This window comes from Tupaia chinensis, unplaced genomic scaffold (assembly GCF_000334495.1).
Source record: "Tupaia chinensis unplaced genomic scaffold, TupChi_1.0 Scaffold000146_1, whole genome shotgun sequence".
In the NCBI taxonomy this organism is placed as follows: domain Eukaryota; kingdom Metazoa; phylum Chordata; class Mammalia; order Scandentia; family Tupaiidae; genus Tupaia; species Tupaia belangeri.
The window spans coordinates 1423626-1437289 of NW_006159616.1; the positions used below are offsets into that span (position 1 = coordinate 1423626).

A 13664-nucleotide genomic window follows, 5' to 3' on the forward strand; every position below is an offset into this window, starting at 1 on the left:
AGAGGGGCTCTGAGTCAGGTCCTGCACATTCAGAGCAGAGCCCTACCACTGTTGGGTGGGCTGGACTGCGAGTCCACAGTAAGGGGAGGGGACGAGCACTGGGAAGGAAGCACAGGCATCCTACACATCTAAGCTTCCAGGGAACAACTGGAGGTTCGCGCACAGAGAAGAGCTAGAGGTCCTCTGCCTGGATACTACTGATATATTTAATACCCGAGAAAGAGAAAGGCCATTCTCGTTCTTGATCAGGGTCCTCGATTCTGGTTCCCCTAACAATTCTGCATTCTCTGACTGCATCTACCCCGTGTTCTGAGCTCGCTCTCTTTTGGTCTAGCTTAATGCAACTTACCTGCTTAAAGATTTCTTTTTTAATTGTTGCTATTGATAATCCCTATCTCCCAAATAAAATCTTCACTTCTATCTTGATGCCTGGGCTCTGCTAGAACCAGAGCGCTGGAAAGGGCCTTGGAGAGCTCTATTCACTGCTTTCTCTGCACAAGAGTTCATTACTTCATCTATCACGTACTCATGTCGCATGACCAAATGACCTCTGTCCAATCTCCTTCCTTTTTAAGGGAAGAAGCTGAGGTCCTGAGAGGCTGACTTGCTCTCTGATCCTGGTCTGCTGTAACCCCATGGCTATTTAGTATCTCACAAACAACCAGTCAGGTGAAATAACAGGCACTCTCAACATAATTAGAGCAAAGATCATACATTTGGAGACAAGAGCTACACACACAAAGATGATTTAAAATGTAAGATATCTAACGGATCAGCTAAGTTAAAAGAGAATCCCTAGCAATTATTTCTGAGAATGCGAGGAGGATTGGTGAGGTTAGGAAAGGGTGACTGTAGCTTTTAGCATGCCCACATTCCCCAAGTTCAAAAGCGGCTGTCATTTGGTGCCTTCTCATACACTGAGAGCCTGAAAGGTAGCAAAGTACAGTGTAAGGAATCAGATTTTTCTGACACTCCTGGGGTCAGGGCAATAACTTCCCTATGTATTGTCACCATTGTTTCTGATGTTACCGTCACTAGCATCCTCATCCTATCTCAAACGCTAGTCTACTTCGGTCCCAATCCCCAGGATTTGGAGCAATACCTGGATGGCCAGGATGGCTTCTAAAGGTACAGTGTGGTCACTGGGAATTACGCGTAGCCAGGATACCCCTGAGAAACTCCAGCGCCAGAGAGTCTAAAGCGGAATCTAGCCTAAAATTCTCCTTTGGGGATTTGGGAAGCTGGTGAGCTCTGCCACAGATACCAAGCAGGGCCGATGCTGAGATGACAGTCCTTACGTACTGGGATTGACAGCGCATAATCCCATTTATCCCTGGCTTACAGACCGGGACTAAGGCTCGGAGAAGCTAAGTGCCTTGTTAAGGGCCACGGAACTAATAGAGGGCAGAACCTGTACTTGAGCCCAGGTCTCAATTTCTAAGCCATGGTTCTTTCCTCTGTAACACAAAGGTCTCACTGAATGCTAAGGTTTCATCGCCATTTTTGCAGATTCTTCTTCCTCCCAGGAGCTCACAGCCATGAAGAAGTATAGCTGTCAATTCTTGGTTATTTAAATGTGAGCACTTACAGTCCCACCCTGAGTGGACTGGTCCACTGCCCACCAACTCAGGAGACTATATTTTTCTGTTACCTATTCATGCTGAGCTAGGAGTCAGATCTCACTTACAGGTGAAGGCCCCAAAAGGAAGTCACTGTGTTTTTCTTTTCAATGAAGTCTCTGTGTTTTTCCTCTATGGTCTGGTTAATGTGTAATCTACACCCCTTTTACATGTCTCTAAAGAATGCATGACTCCTTGCTAATAAGGTAAGAGATAGGGATACTGAGCACATAGACAGGATAAAGCAAAGATGGAGTCACGGTGGGAAAGTGTTCACAGACAGCTTTGGCTGCATTGGGACTCAAAGCAACTGTAACTAAGGGCAATAGTTTCTAATTAGTAATTATATTCTAGAGAAGTCCAGAATGCTATGGTCTGCTGACCCCACAAAGAATAGGGTAATCAATCACTCAGACTACTATGTAACTATTTTTTTAAAAAAAGAATTATTTTATTTAACTTTTTATTTATTTTAATTTGACCAGAGAGGGACAGAGAAAGAGAGAGAGAAAGCAAGCAAGCCTCCAGTCCAGGACTTGAACCAGGGTCAGTCATGTGGGAGTCCAGCCCCCTTAACCACCATGCCACCTGCTGGCCCTGTAACTATTTTTCTAAAGCCCACTTCCTTCGTTAGCCAGCCCACTGCTCAGACCACTAGATAAAAACTCGCTTCTAGCTCCTCTTCAGTAACCCATTTGGGACCCTTCCCTGCTTGGGAGCTCTGTTCTTCCTTCCCTCTCTTAATAAACTCTGCTTTGCTATCCCTGTTCTGTGTCCACATCTCGAATTCTTCCTGAGCATCAGACAAGAACCAGCACGGGTGTTGGGTCTGATCACCCAGTATTCCAGCATCAATGCCTCATAAAAGAGTTAGCCATAATGATACCACACTCTCCCTTTCCATAGCCTACTAAATTATATCATGATATGACTTATCAAATGAGCACTAAAGGGCTACTAATAATGAAGTACCTTACTATGATTCTAAGAACTTTTATATATTACCTCCTTTAATACTAACGGCCTAGCAAAATAGTTAAACTCAACTTACAGCTAAGTGCCCTGTTACTTGAAGGGGTTATGGAAGAGGCCCAAGGACACGTAACAAGTCAGCAGAGGAACTAAAATTTTCATCTGCTCTGTATGCCCCTAAAACGCATGCCCTTTCATTCACTAGAACAGCTTCCTCAAATTCTGAAGTATCTACACATTAGCTGGGGATCTTGTCAAAATAAAGATCCGGACGTTCTGGGGTGGGGCCTGCGAGTCTGCGCGTCTAATAAGGTGATGCCAGGTGACTGATGCTGTTGGTCCAAGGAATCCTCTTAGAGTAGCATAGTACTATATGGCATTACCTAGTCTCAAATCACATTTTTTCATACCTAATTAATACAAAGTATATTTTTAAATACTTATTTATTTTATTTATTATCATTTTAATTTGACTAGAGAGAGAGAAAGGGAAAGTGAGAACAGGTCGCCAGGTCCGGGACCTGAACCATAGCTGGCCATGTGGGAGTCTAGCACCTTAACCATCATGTAACCTACAGGCCCCACCAAGTACATTTTAAGCAACACTTAAGCTCTTAAAAAGTCCTAAGTTATCCTCAGATCCTTCCCTTTTACCTGCCCTTGTCTCCAGTCAGCAAAACAAACTCTAGAGTAGCTCTGGCAGTAAATCTATAAAATACAGATGATTCTCATTAGCAGGCCTTAGGCTAATACCTCGATGGCCTCCTGGTACCAACTCCGACTCCTTTGGCATGCATTCAAGCAACATGGCCTTCTAGGGTCAGTCCTGCTTCCTGACTGCTGCCAAAGTCGCTAGACCCAACAAGCCCCTGTCCCAGGTCAAGTTCTGATCTAGAGTGAAGGGGTCAGCTGGACCTGAGTAAGCCTTGGGAGGACTTAGGATGACACAGCCAATCAATGAATGTATGCTGACTGAAGATGGTGAAGAAATCATGGCTCCTGACTCTGTATATGGCGACTGTAACATTTCCTTTCCAGCCCTTATGCCTTCCGTCTTCCTCTACAGAATCAGACAACTCTACTTCTCCTCCAGCGTCTCCTCCCCGACCCTCTGAAAGCGCACTAAACAGCTCTCAAGACTACTGCTCCCTTTTGTGGTATAAAGTTTAAAATTAAAGCTCAATGTTACATGCTGCCTTAACATCTGGTAAGACTGAGAGGGTCTCAAAGACCTAACAAACCATAGGTAGTTAGTCATATGCTCCCATAGGTAAGATCCCTAGCTAAATAACCTCCTCCTCGGAGGGACCAGGTATAATTCCTGCTCGTCTATGAGCAGCACGTTTCATTCCCTGTCAACATTATCCAAACAAGCCAATCCCCTCCTCTGGCAGGACCGGGGGACACTGTACCCTCTTCAGGGCACACAGGCTGCCTCTCACAGCTCCTGGTTGCTTACTTGGCTCCTAAATGCAATCCCCATGTGTGCCCATGTGGTATGTGGGCCCCTCCAGTGTGAGTGCATGTGACGAATAAACTCCCATCCATCTCCTCTGTCCACTGTCATCTCTCACATGGGCGTTCCTCCCGCATCAGAGGGGTGAACAGGAGGTGGTTAAAACCTTTCTTTTTATCAGCCCACTGGTCTCTGCTTGTTCTCATACCCTTGAGTCTCTCATACACCTTTGGCAAGGTCATCGAAGGCTCTGTCAAGGTAATAATGCCTGGCGGCGTGCTAAGCACTTTCCATACACTTTCTTGCTTAATTCCCCCAACAGTGCTCTGAGGTAGACACCAATATTACCCCTGATTTACAGATGAGAAATCCGATGTCCAGCAAAGTTATGTGACTTGCCCCAGCTCGTACAGCTAATAAGTTTGAGCAGTGCTCAAATACAGACAGGCCCAGCTGCCTGGCCTCCATTACCGCCCTGGCCTCTCTGGCTGACAGCGTTCTGGGCTGCTATCATCCCCACCCTTCTCACACACAGCTGCTGCTACCGGCTGACAGGAGCAGCTGCGCCGGGCTCCTTGTCTCTCCTGCTGGTCTCAGCTACACGATGGATGGAGATGTGTGTCTAGGAGAGAGCACTGCTGGGACAGGTCAGCTGACTGGCTGGCTGGTTGCCAAGAGAGTCCCACGATGGTCTGAACTTAATTTACCAAAAGGTCTAGTCTGGTTGTCAACCTTGCAGATACGCAAACCGTATCCTGTCAAAGTCTCACGGTTAATTGGACTTGGGGAAGGTGGGCAACATCATAAACTCATAAGGGAAGCAATACAAATCAGAAAGTCATTTCATTCCCTCCACAAGGTGAAACATGCCTATTCTTTGCAGCTAGCAGTGAGAAAAATGGCAAGGTCAAATATCATCTGAAAGCCTTTCAGGGACCTCAGAAGAGAGCAAAAGGAATTTCTGTGCGTAAGCAACACTTGGTGGAAGCTTATGCATCTTTGCCACTAAAGTGAATGCCTGGCCCCTGAACTGGCAGGGAGAGTCTGAGGGTCAATGTACAGTGCACGGGCACTGCAAACTGGCATTCTGTCTTGTCTCTTCCTCACCAAGTTCCTGGCCTGTTCTGTTGCTTCCATCTCTCTTTTTCTTTTTTTTTCCTTTTCTTTTCTTTCCATCAGAAGGTACTTGTGCTCTCCAGAGAGAGGGAGAAAGCACCATGGTCACATCGCAAGACCTTCCTCCATTTCTCCGTCCTGCCAGGACTTTAGGCATGCACGCACACATGCCCAGCATATTTCTCAAGCCACTGAGGCCAGGATTCAGTTTGTGGCCAGCCCCATCTCCTTTTAGACACAGCTGCACCACTGGACTGGGCTCTGCCTGTGCGATAACCTTCTGCAGCATCTAACAGCACTGCCCATTTGCTAATTCTTCAATCTCTCTCCTTGAATACAGAGCATACCCCCTTGGTGCCACAGGGTTTTGGGGGGGTCTCTGGACACCCACCTACAGCACACCAAATCATTCTTCCTCAAGGAGCCCAAGCCCAGTGAAGCTCCCCATCACTTTACGTTTACCCCCTTCTAGCTTTCTTTTTTATTTATTTATTTTATTTTATTTATTCATTCATTTTATTTTAATTTGACCAGAGAGAGACACACAGAGAGAGAGAGAGTGGGAAAGTGAGAAAGCAAGCCACCAGGTCTGGGACTCGAACCATGGTTGGCCATGTGGGAGTGTCCAGCGCCTTAACCACCACGCCACCTGCTGGTCCCATCTTTTGGGTCATCTGCCTTACACGGGCAGAGACTCGGTTCTCATTCCCTTTCCCTCTATTCCCGCATCCTGCTCCTTCTCCCTGTTTCACTTGTTACTCTGCCTTCCTTCAGCCCACTCACTACCAAATAAAGCTTTAAAAAAACTACTTATCGATACCAACATATGAGATGATTCTATAGCAGAGGAATAATAAAAATCAAAGAATTCTGCAACTAGAATTATCCTTAAAGGGATGTAAGACAGCCCTATCATTTTACAGATGAAGAAATGGATAGAAATCAAATCATCTGACCAAGTGACATAACTGCAAGCCATACCCAAACCAAGCTTCTGCGCTTTGAAGCCAGTACTTGAACCAAAACACCACACCCCTAGGAGCACACAGCAGGCCCTGAGTGACGAGGGCTTCCACGTATCCCGGACTGGTGGCGCATGAGGCACGTAACACAGCAAACACAAGGGTTTTTTTCTTTGAATGTTGGTTATCAAAAACTGATAGCTTTTTCTTTCTTAAAAAAAAAAAAAATTGCTATAGGATGTGAGCACTTACTGGAGAGAGACAGAAAGTGAGAGAGCACCCCCTGGGGAGATGGCCAAGTCCCAAACCCTTTCCCTTCACTCCCCTCTGGGGATCTTGGGCGTGGTTCCCAAGCCGCCAAGGCCGGAGCTCGGACTGTATGGTTAGCCATGCGATTCAGCTGTCCTAGACACCACAGCACAGGCTGACCCACGGCAGCTTTCGCATTTCTTTTTAAGAGAGTTGTTTTTTGTTTTTTTGTTTGTTTGTTTGTTTGTTTGTTTGTTTTGAGAGATTTTCACTGTAGGGCGCGTGCGCTCGCCAGACAGACAGAGAGAGACACAGAGACAGAAAGCGAGAAATCACCCCCCAGGGGGGATGGTCACACCGCAATCCCTTCTCCTCCATTCTCCTCTCGGGATCTTGGGCACGCACGCACATGCGCCCGGCGTGAGTTTTAAGCCACCGGGTCTGGGACACGAACCACAGTCGACTACGTGGGAGTCCAGCGACATAGCCATTACGCCAACTGCTGGTTCCTAAGAGAGTTTTTTGCAATAGAGCACATGTGCTCACCAGAGAGACAGAGAGAAAGTGAGAAACCACCCCCACCCCCCAGAGAGATGGCCACGCTGTGATCTTTTCCTCCCGTCTCCTCTAAGGATTTTGGGCATGCATGTACATGCGCCTGGCATGTTTCAAGCCGCCAGGTCTGGAACTAGAGCCATGGTCGACCATGTGGGACTCCAGCAACATAACCATTACACCATCTGCCGGTCCCTGACAGCTCTTTTAATAAGAAAATAACCATCCTCAACTGCCTAAAAGTGCCTCAGGGAATATGTGATAGCAAATTTCCCAATCAACTTTTAATAAAACTTTAAGGTGAATTGGTGACTCAACAATAAAAAACAAATTTAAGTGACTATTTAAGATAATTTAAAAGGTAACACTGGGGCCAGCAAGTGACATGGTGGTTAAGGCACTGGACTCCCATATAGCTGACCGTGGTTCAAATACTAGACCCTGCAGCTTGAAATTCATGCCAGGCCACATGTGCAAGGCTGCCCAAAATCCCAGGAGGAGACGGGATTGTGGTGTGGCCATCTCCCCAGGGGTGCAATTTCTCACTTTTCCTCTCACTGTCTCTCTGTCTCTCTCCTCTCTGGCAAGCGCATGCATCCTATGGCAAAATCTTAAATAAATAAATAAATGAAAAGCAGTAAATCAGTGAAAACTTAACTGAAGTCAGGGTGGAGGAGTTCTTTCCATGCACAGTGAAACAGAAGAAATTCACAAAATGAGAAACAGACTCGACTACGTAAAACTGTAAGCTTTAAAAGAAAGTAGCACGGGGCCAGCAGGTGGATAGTGGTGGAGAGGCGGGTCTCTCACAGGGTTGACCATAGTTTGCTGACCTGGAGGCTTGAAACTCATGCCGGGCATGTGTGCATGTGTGCTCAAGGAACCGAGAAGAGAATGACGGAGAAAGGACTGAGGCGTGGTCATCCCCCCTTGAGAGTGATTTCTCACTTTCTGTCTCTCTGGCGAGTGCACACAACCTATGGCAAAAATTTCTCCTAAAAAGAAAAGAGAAAGCACTATCAACAAAATAAAAATAAATAATAAATCGGGACAAGCAGTTGGCATAATGGCTATGTCGCTGAACTCCCACGCAGTAGACCGCGCGGTTCCAGTCCCGGACCCGGTGGCTTAAACTCACGCCAGGCGTGTGTGCGTGCGTGCCCAAGATCCTGAGAGGAGAACGGAGGAAAGGGATTGTGGCATGTTGATCCTCCCTGGGGGGTGATTTCTCACTTTCTGTCTCTCTGTCTCTCTTTGTCTTTCTGGCAAGTGCACACGCCCTATAGCAAAAACCTCGCCAAAAAAAAGAGATAAATAATAAATCAATAAATACTTCATGTCAGAAGAAGCAAGAAATGGGTAGTTACTGCTATCAGACTAGAAAGATCACACAAATCAATAGGGAAACGTTAACATTTAAATTTTTAAAAGGAGGATGGCGGCAGTGGTGCAGCAGTAACGCAGTGCTCTGGGATGCTTGACCCACTGGGAAGGTTCTGATTCATGCAGAGGTCTCCCTGTACATGCTGGATGCATGCATGTGCCCACGATGCTGCTGGGCTGGGGGTAGACTGCTATGTAAGGACTCCCGAGGGTGCCTGTATCTCTCTCCCTCTTTTTGTCTCTCATAAAAGAAATTAAATAAACTTAATAAATAAATAATAAAATTAAAGTGGAGGAAAAAGAGACAATTCACAAGAGAAAGTCAATAAACTGATCTGAAAAGTTCACCTTCATGAATAATTAAAGAAATGCAAATTAAAACATGAATACTATTTTGGGGCAACAAAACAGAAAAAAATTTCAATGACAGTATTTAATTGGAAGCAGTGGTTTTGGAACATGGACTCCGATCTGGCAGAATAGCAAACATTTACTCAGTGACCTTGGGCAAATCACTGAAATCACTGTGAGCCTTAAGGTCTTTATAGTTTTGGTGTGACTATAAACTATATCTGGAAGTAATCTGCTCTTTAAGAGCTATTAAAATATCCTCGGAGGAGCCAGCGGGTGGCGTGGTGGTTAAGGCACTGGACTCCCACATGGCCAACCACGCTTCGAGTCCTGGAACTGGTGGCTTTCTCTCTCTCTCTCTCTCTCGTGATCGTGCATGCCCTGGAGCAAATTAAGAATACTAACAATGATAAAATTTTAAAATTAAATAATTATTTTTTTAAATGTCCTTGGGGACATGAAAATTTGCCGAGTGGGTGGGGAAGGATACACTTTACTATACTGTTTGGATGTTTTTACAAAACATGAACTTACATATCAGTCATATAATTACAGATAAATGAAAAGAACAAGAAATTCCTAATAGTAGAGGGAAATTTTTAAAAAATGTTTATGATCTTTGGACCCACTTCCAAGAATCTATTAACAGAGAAATAATTAATTAGATATGCAATGAAATATTTATGTACACTGCATTCAGAGGAACAGTATAACAGTAAAAAAAAAAAAAAAAAAACAGGAGACCTAAGTGTACAAAAAAAAAAAAAAAAAAACTGGAGACCTAAGTGCAGAACATGAGGTATGTAAACATGCTGTACTGTCACACTAAGACCATTACATAGCCATTAAATGTCTATATACGACACTTAAAAGAGAAGTAACCAATGGAAAAAAAGAGAGAAATGAAATTTCATCAAATTTGAACTCTGTGTACCAAGACATTACCATGAAAATAAAAAATAATTTTAAAAACCACAGAATAGAAACAAATACTTTAAAATCATATATCTGATAAAAATCTAGTATCCAGAATACATACAGTATTCCACAATATGGCATCTAGATCTCTTACAAGTGAACAACAAAAAGACAAATATACCAGTGAAAGAAAGGACAGAGGACTTAAATAGGTATCCCTCCAAAGAAAGGCACAATGGCCAATAAACTCATGAAAGATGCTTAACATCATTTGTCATTAGGGAACTGCAGATCAAAACCAAAATAAGACATCGATTCACATCCACAAGATGGTTATAATGCAGTAAACAAACAAAAACAGAAAATGCAAGTGCTGCTGAGGATGTGGAGAGACGGGAATCCCCACGGAATTGCTGAAGCGACATCATGCGGTGCAGCCACCGCGGAAACAGTTCCGTAACTCCTCAGGTTAAACGCAGAGATACGGTATGACCTAGCATTTCTACTCCTGTGTATATATCCGGGAGAAATGAAAACACAGCCATGCAAAAACATGTCAGTTAATCTTCACTGGAACATTAAACATTACCAGTCAAAAACTGGAAATGACTGGGGAACCAGCAGTTAGCGTAATGGCTATGTCGCTGGACTCCCACGTAGTCGACCGCGGTTCATGTCCCGGACCCGGTGGCTTAAAACTCACGCCGGGCGCGTGTGCATGCGTGCCCAAGATCCTGAGAGGAGAATGGAGGAGAAGGGATTGCGGCGTGACCATCCCCCCTGGGGGGTGATTTCTCGCTTTCTGTCTCTACGTCTCTCTCTGTCTGTCTGGCGAGCACCCGCACCCTACAGTGAAAATCTCTCAAAAAAAAAACCAAAAAAAAAAAAAAAAGAGAAAAAAACTGGAAATGACTGGATGTCCATCAACTGACAAACAAAATGTATATTCATATAATGGAACAGTATTCAGCCAAAGTATTTGACACATGCTACGACACAGATGAATCTACAGAACGTTATAAGTGAAAACCAGACACAAAAGGCCGTATCGTACAAGTCCACTTATATGAGACGTCCAGAACAGGCACCCACAGAGACAAAAGTGAGTTAGTGGCTGCAGTGTGTGTGGGGAGGAGGAAATGGGGAGTAACTGCTAACAAATACAAGTTTTTCTTAAAATGACAAAAAAAGGTTCTGGAATTAGAAAGTAATGATGATTAGGGCCAACAGGTGGCACAGAGGCTGAGGCACTGCACTCTCACATGGCCCACTACGCTGTTTGGTCTGGACCCGGCAATCTGAAAATCACACTGAGCACGTGTGTGTGTATGTGTGTGTGTGTGTGTGTGTGTGCGCACGCCCAAAATCCCAAAAGGAGACTGGAAAAGAAAGGACTGCAGCGTGGCTATTCCCCCTGGGTGGTGATTTCTCACTTTCCCTGTCTTTCTGTCTCTCTCTGGTGAGCGCACATGCCCCATACCAAAAACTAAAAAAAAAAGAAAATAGTGATGGTTACAGATTTTTGAATTATACATTTTAAAATGGTAAATTGTATGGCATGTGAATTTTCTTTTCTTTTTTTGGAGAGGTTTTCGCTACAGGGTGTGTGCACACGCCAGACAGACAGAGAGAGACAGAGAGAGAGAAAGTGAGAAATCACCCCCCAGGGGGGATGGCCACACCGCAATCCCTTCTCCTCCATTCTCCTCTCGGGATCTTGGGCACGCACGCACACACGCTCGGCGTGAGTTTTAAGCCACCGGGTCCAGGACGCGAACCACAGTCAACTATGTGGAAGTCCAGCGACATAGCCATTACGCTAACTGCTGGTTCCCTGGAGAGGTTTTTTTTTTGCTATAGGGAGCGTGCGCTCGCCAGACAGAGAGAGACAGAAAGACAGAAAGCGAGAAATCACCCCCCCCAGGGGGGATGGCCACGCCGCAATCCCTTCTCCTCCGTTCTCCTCTTGGGATCTTGGGCACGCACACACACGCGCCCAGCGTGAGTTTAAGCCACTGGGTCCGGGACTCGAACCACAGTCGACTACATGGGAGTCCAGCGACATAGCCATTACGCTAACAGCTGGTCCCAGTTATGTGAATTTTCTACAAATAATTTTTAAAACAATTAGCCATTTGAAGATTTTTTAAAGATTAATTTTATTTATTCATTCATTTTTTTAATTTGACCAAGAGAGAGGAAAAGTGAGAAAAAAAGCCTCCAGGTCCAGGACTGGAACCATGGATGACCACGTGGGAGTGTCCAGTGCCTAAAGCACCATGCCACCTGCTGGTCCCAACATTTGAAGATTCTTAAGAGTGTGGGGAAATGTTCCTAATACACAAAAAGGAAAACAACCAGCATATAATTGAACATATGTATAATTCCACTTTGGTTTAAAAATGTGTACGTGCACATAAACATTTGCAAAAAAATATTTTTTTAATGCTAAGATAGGTTATCCTAGGTGGTGTCATTAGGTGGAACTTACTTTCTTCTCTACTTTCCATAGTAAACATGCACTATTTTATAACCAGAAAATTTAATAAGAGCAAACCCAGGCATTCTGTCAGCCTTCAAAGCTAGCACCATGCCATTCTCTCAAGCAGTAATCTGGCTCCTACTACAGATTTGTACAAGGACAGTTAAACAAGAGGAACTTCTAGTCCAAAGGAACAAACACAAATCTCGGGTGGGGTTGGAACCCGGGCCGTGGACTGCGTGGGGGAAAAAGAGTCCACATCCTCTTAAAATTGTAAGCAATGCTGTTCAACTGCCCACGGCTTTCACAATGACAGTGAGGGTTAGCAGTTAAAAGCAGACCACCTGGCTATAAACTTTTTTTTTTAAGTGTATTTATTTCTTTCATGACAGAGAAATGCAGAGAGACAGACACATAGGCACCTCGACAGGACGTTTACGCCAACATCCAGCCAAGCCTCAGACAGCCGGATCACAGGCAAGCACACACGCCCACTGAGTAATTGGGGGCCCTGGGAAGTGAACTCAAGACCTTGCCGTGTGGTCTGTTGTATCAGCACAGTTCACCATCTGGTCCCTGAATGTGAATCTTGAATGTCCAGTTATAAACCGTGTGACCTCAGGCAAGTTATCTAGCTTATTGGGGCTCAGTTTCCTCACCTAAAAATTAGGGGTGCTTTCTCCCTCCCTTGTCTCTGTCTCTCTCTGGCGAGTGCACACACCCTCTGACAAATCAAAAACAAATTTAAAAAAGAAAATTGGGGTAAGAATAGTACCTCTCTCACCAGGCTGCTGAAGATTAAGTGAGCTGGGGACCAGCAGGTAGTGTGGTGGTTAAGGCGCTGGACACTCCCACATGGCCGACCATGGTTAGAGTCCTGGACCAGGTGGGTTGTTTCCTTTCTCTCTCTCTCTCTTTCTCTCTCTGTGTGTGTTCAAATTAAAATAAATGAATGAATAAATAAAATTAAATACATAATTATTAAAATAAAGATTAAATGAGCTAACACACCTACAGCACTGGCACTATTAAGGGGTCTTCAATAAGTTCACAGAAATGTGTATTATGTAAAAACTATGCATGGACTTCACATTTGTTTTTTTTGTACCAAAATGAACTCACACCTTAATTCCATTTTCCATGAACTGAAGTCCCCTCACACATGCCAGAGACATACTAAGTTCTCCGTGAGGATGATGATGCTCACTACCACCTTACAACCAGATTCTCTAGGGGGTAAAGATATGGAAAAGATGGGGGCCAGCAGATAGCATGGTGGTTAAGGTGCTGGATTCCCACATGACTGACTGCAGTTCAAGTCCCTGACCTGGCATCTTGAGAACAATAACAAATAAATAAATAAATACAAAAAAATAAATAATAATAAAAAGACATGGAAAAGATAAAGAAAGGGCTTCTAGAAAAGTGGTTTTCCAAATCTCAAAACTGGTAGCTAGCATCTGATTCTTCTTTACTTTTTAAATATTTAATTTTATTTATTATTTTATACACACACACATACATATATACATATATGTGTGTGTATGTTTGTGTGTGTGTGTGTGTGTATATATATATATATATATATTTTTTTTTTTTTT

The 13664-nt window shown here is 44.3% G+C and overlaps 1 protein-coding gene across 2 annotated transcripts in view; it reads right to left on the bottom strand.

Moving 5' to 3' along the window:
• Positions 1-13664, bottom strand: part of ZBTB40 (zinc finger and BTB domain containing 40) — a 92213-nt gene that overhangs the window by 61077 nt on the left and 17472 nt on the right. The gene's annotated exons all lie outside the window — the stretch shown is intronic.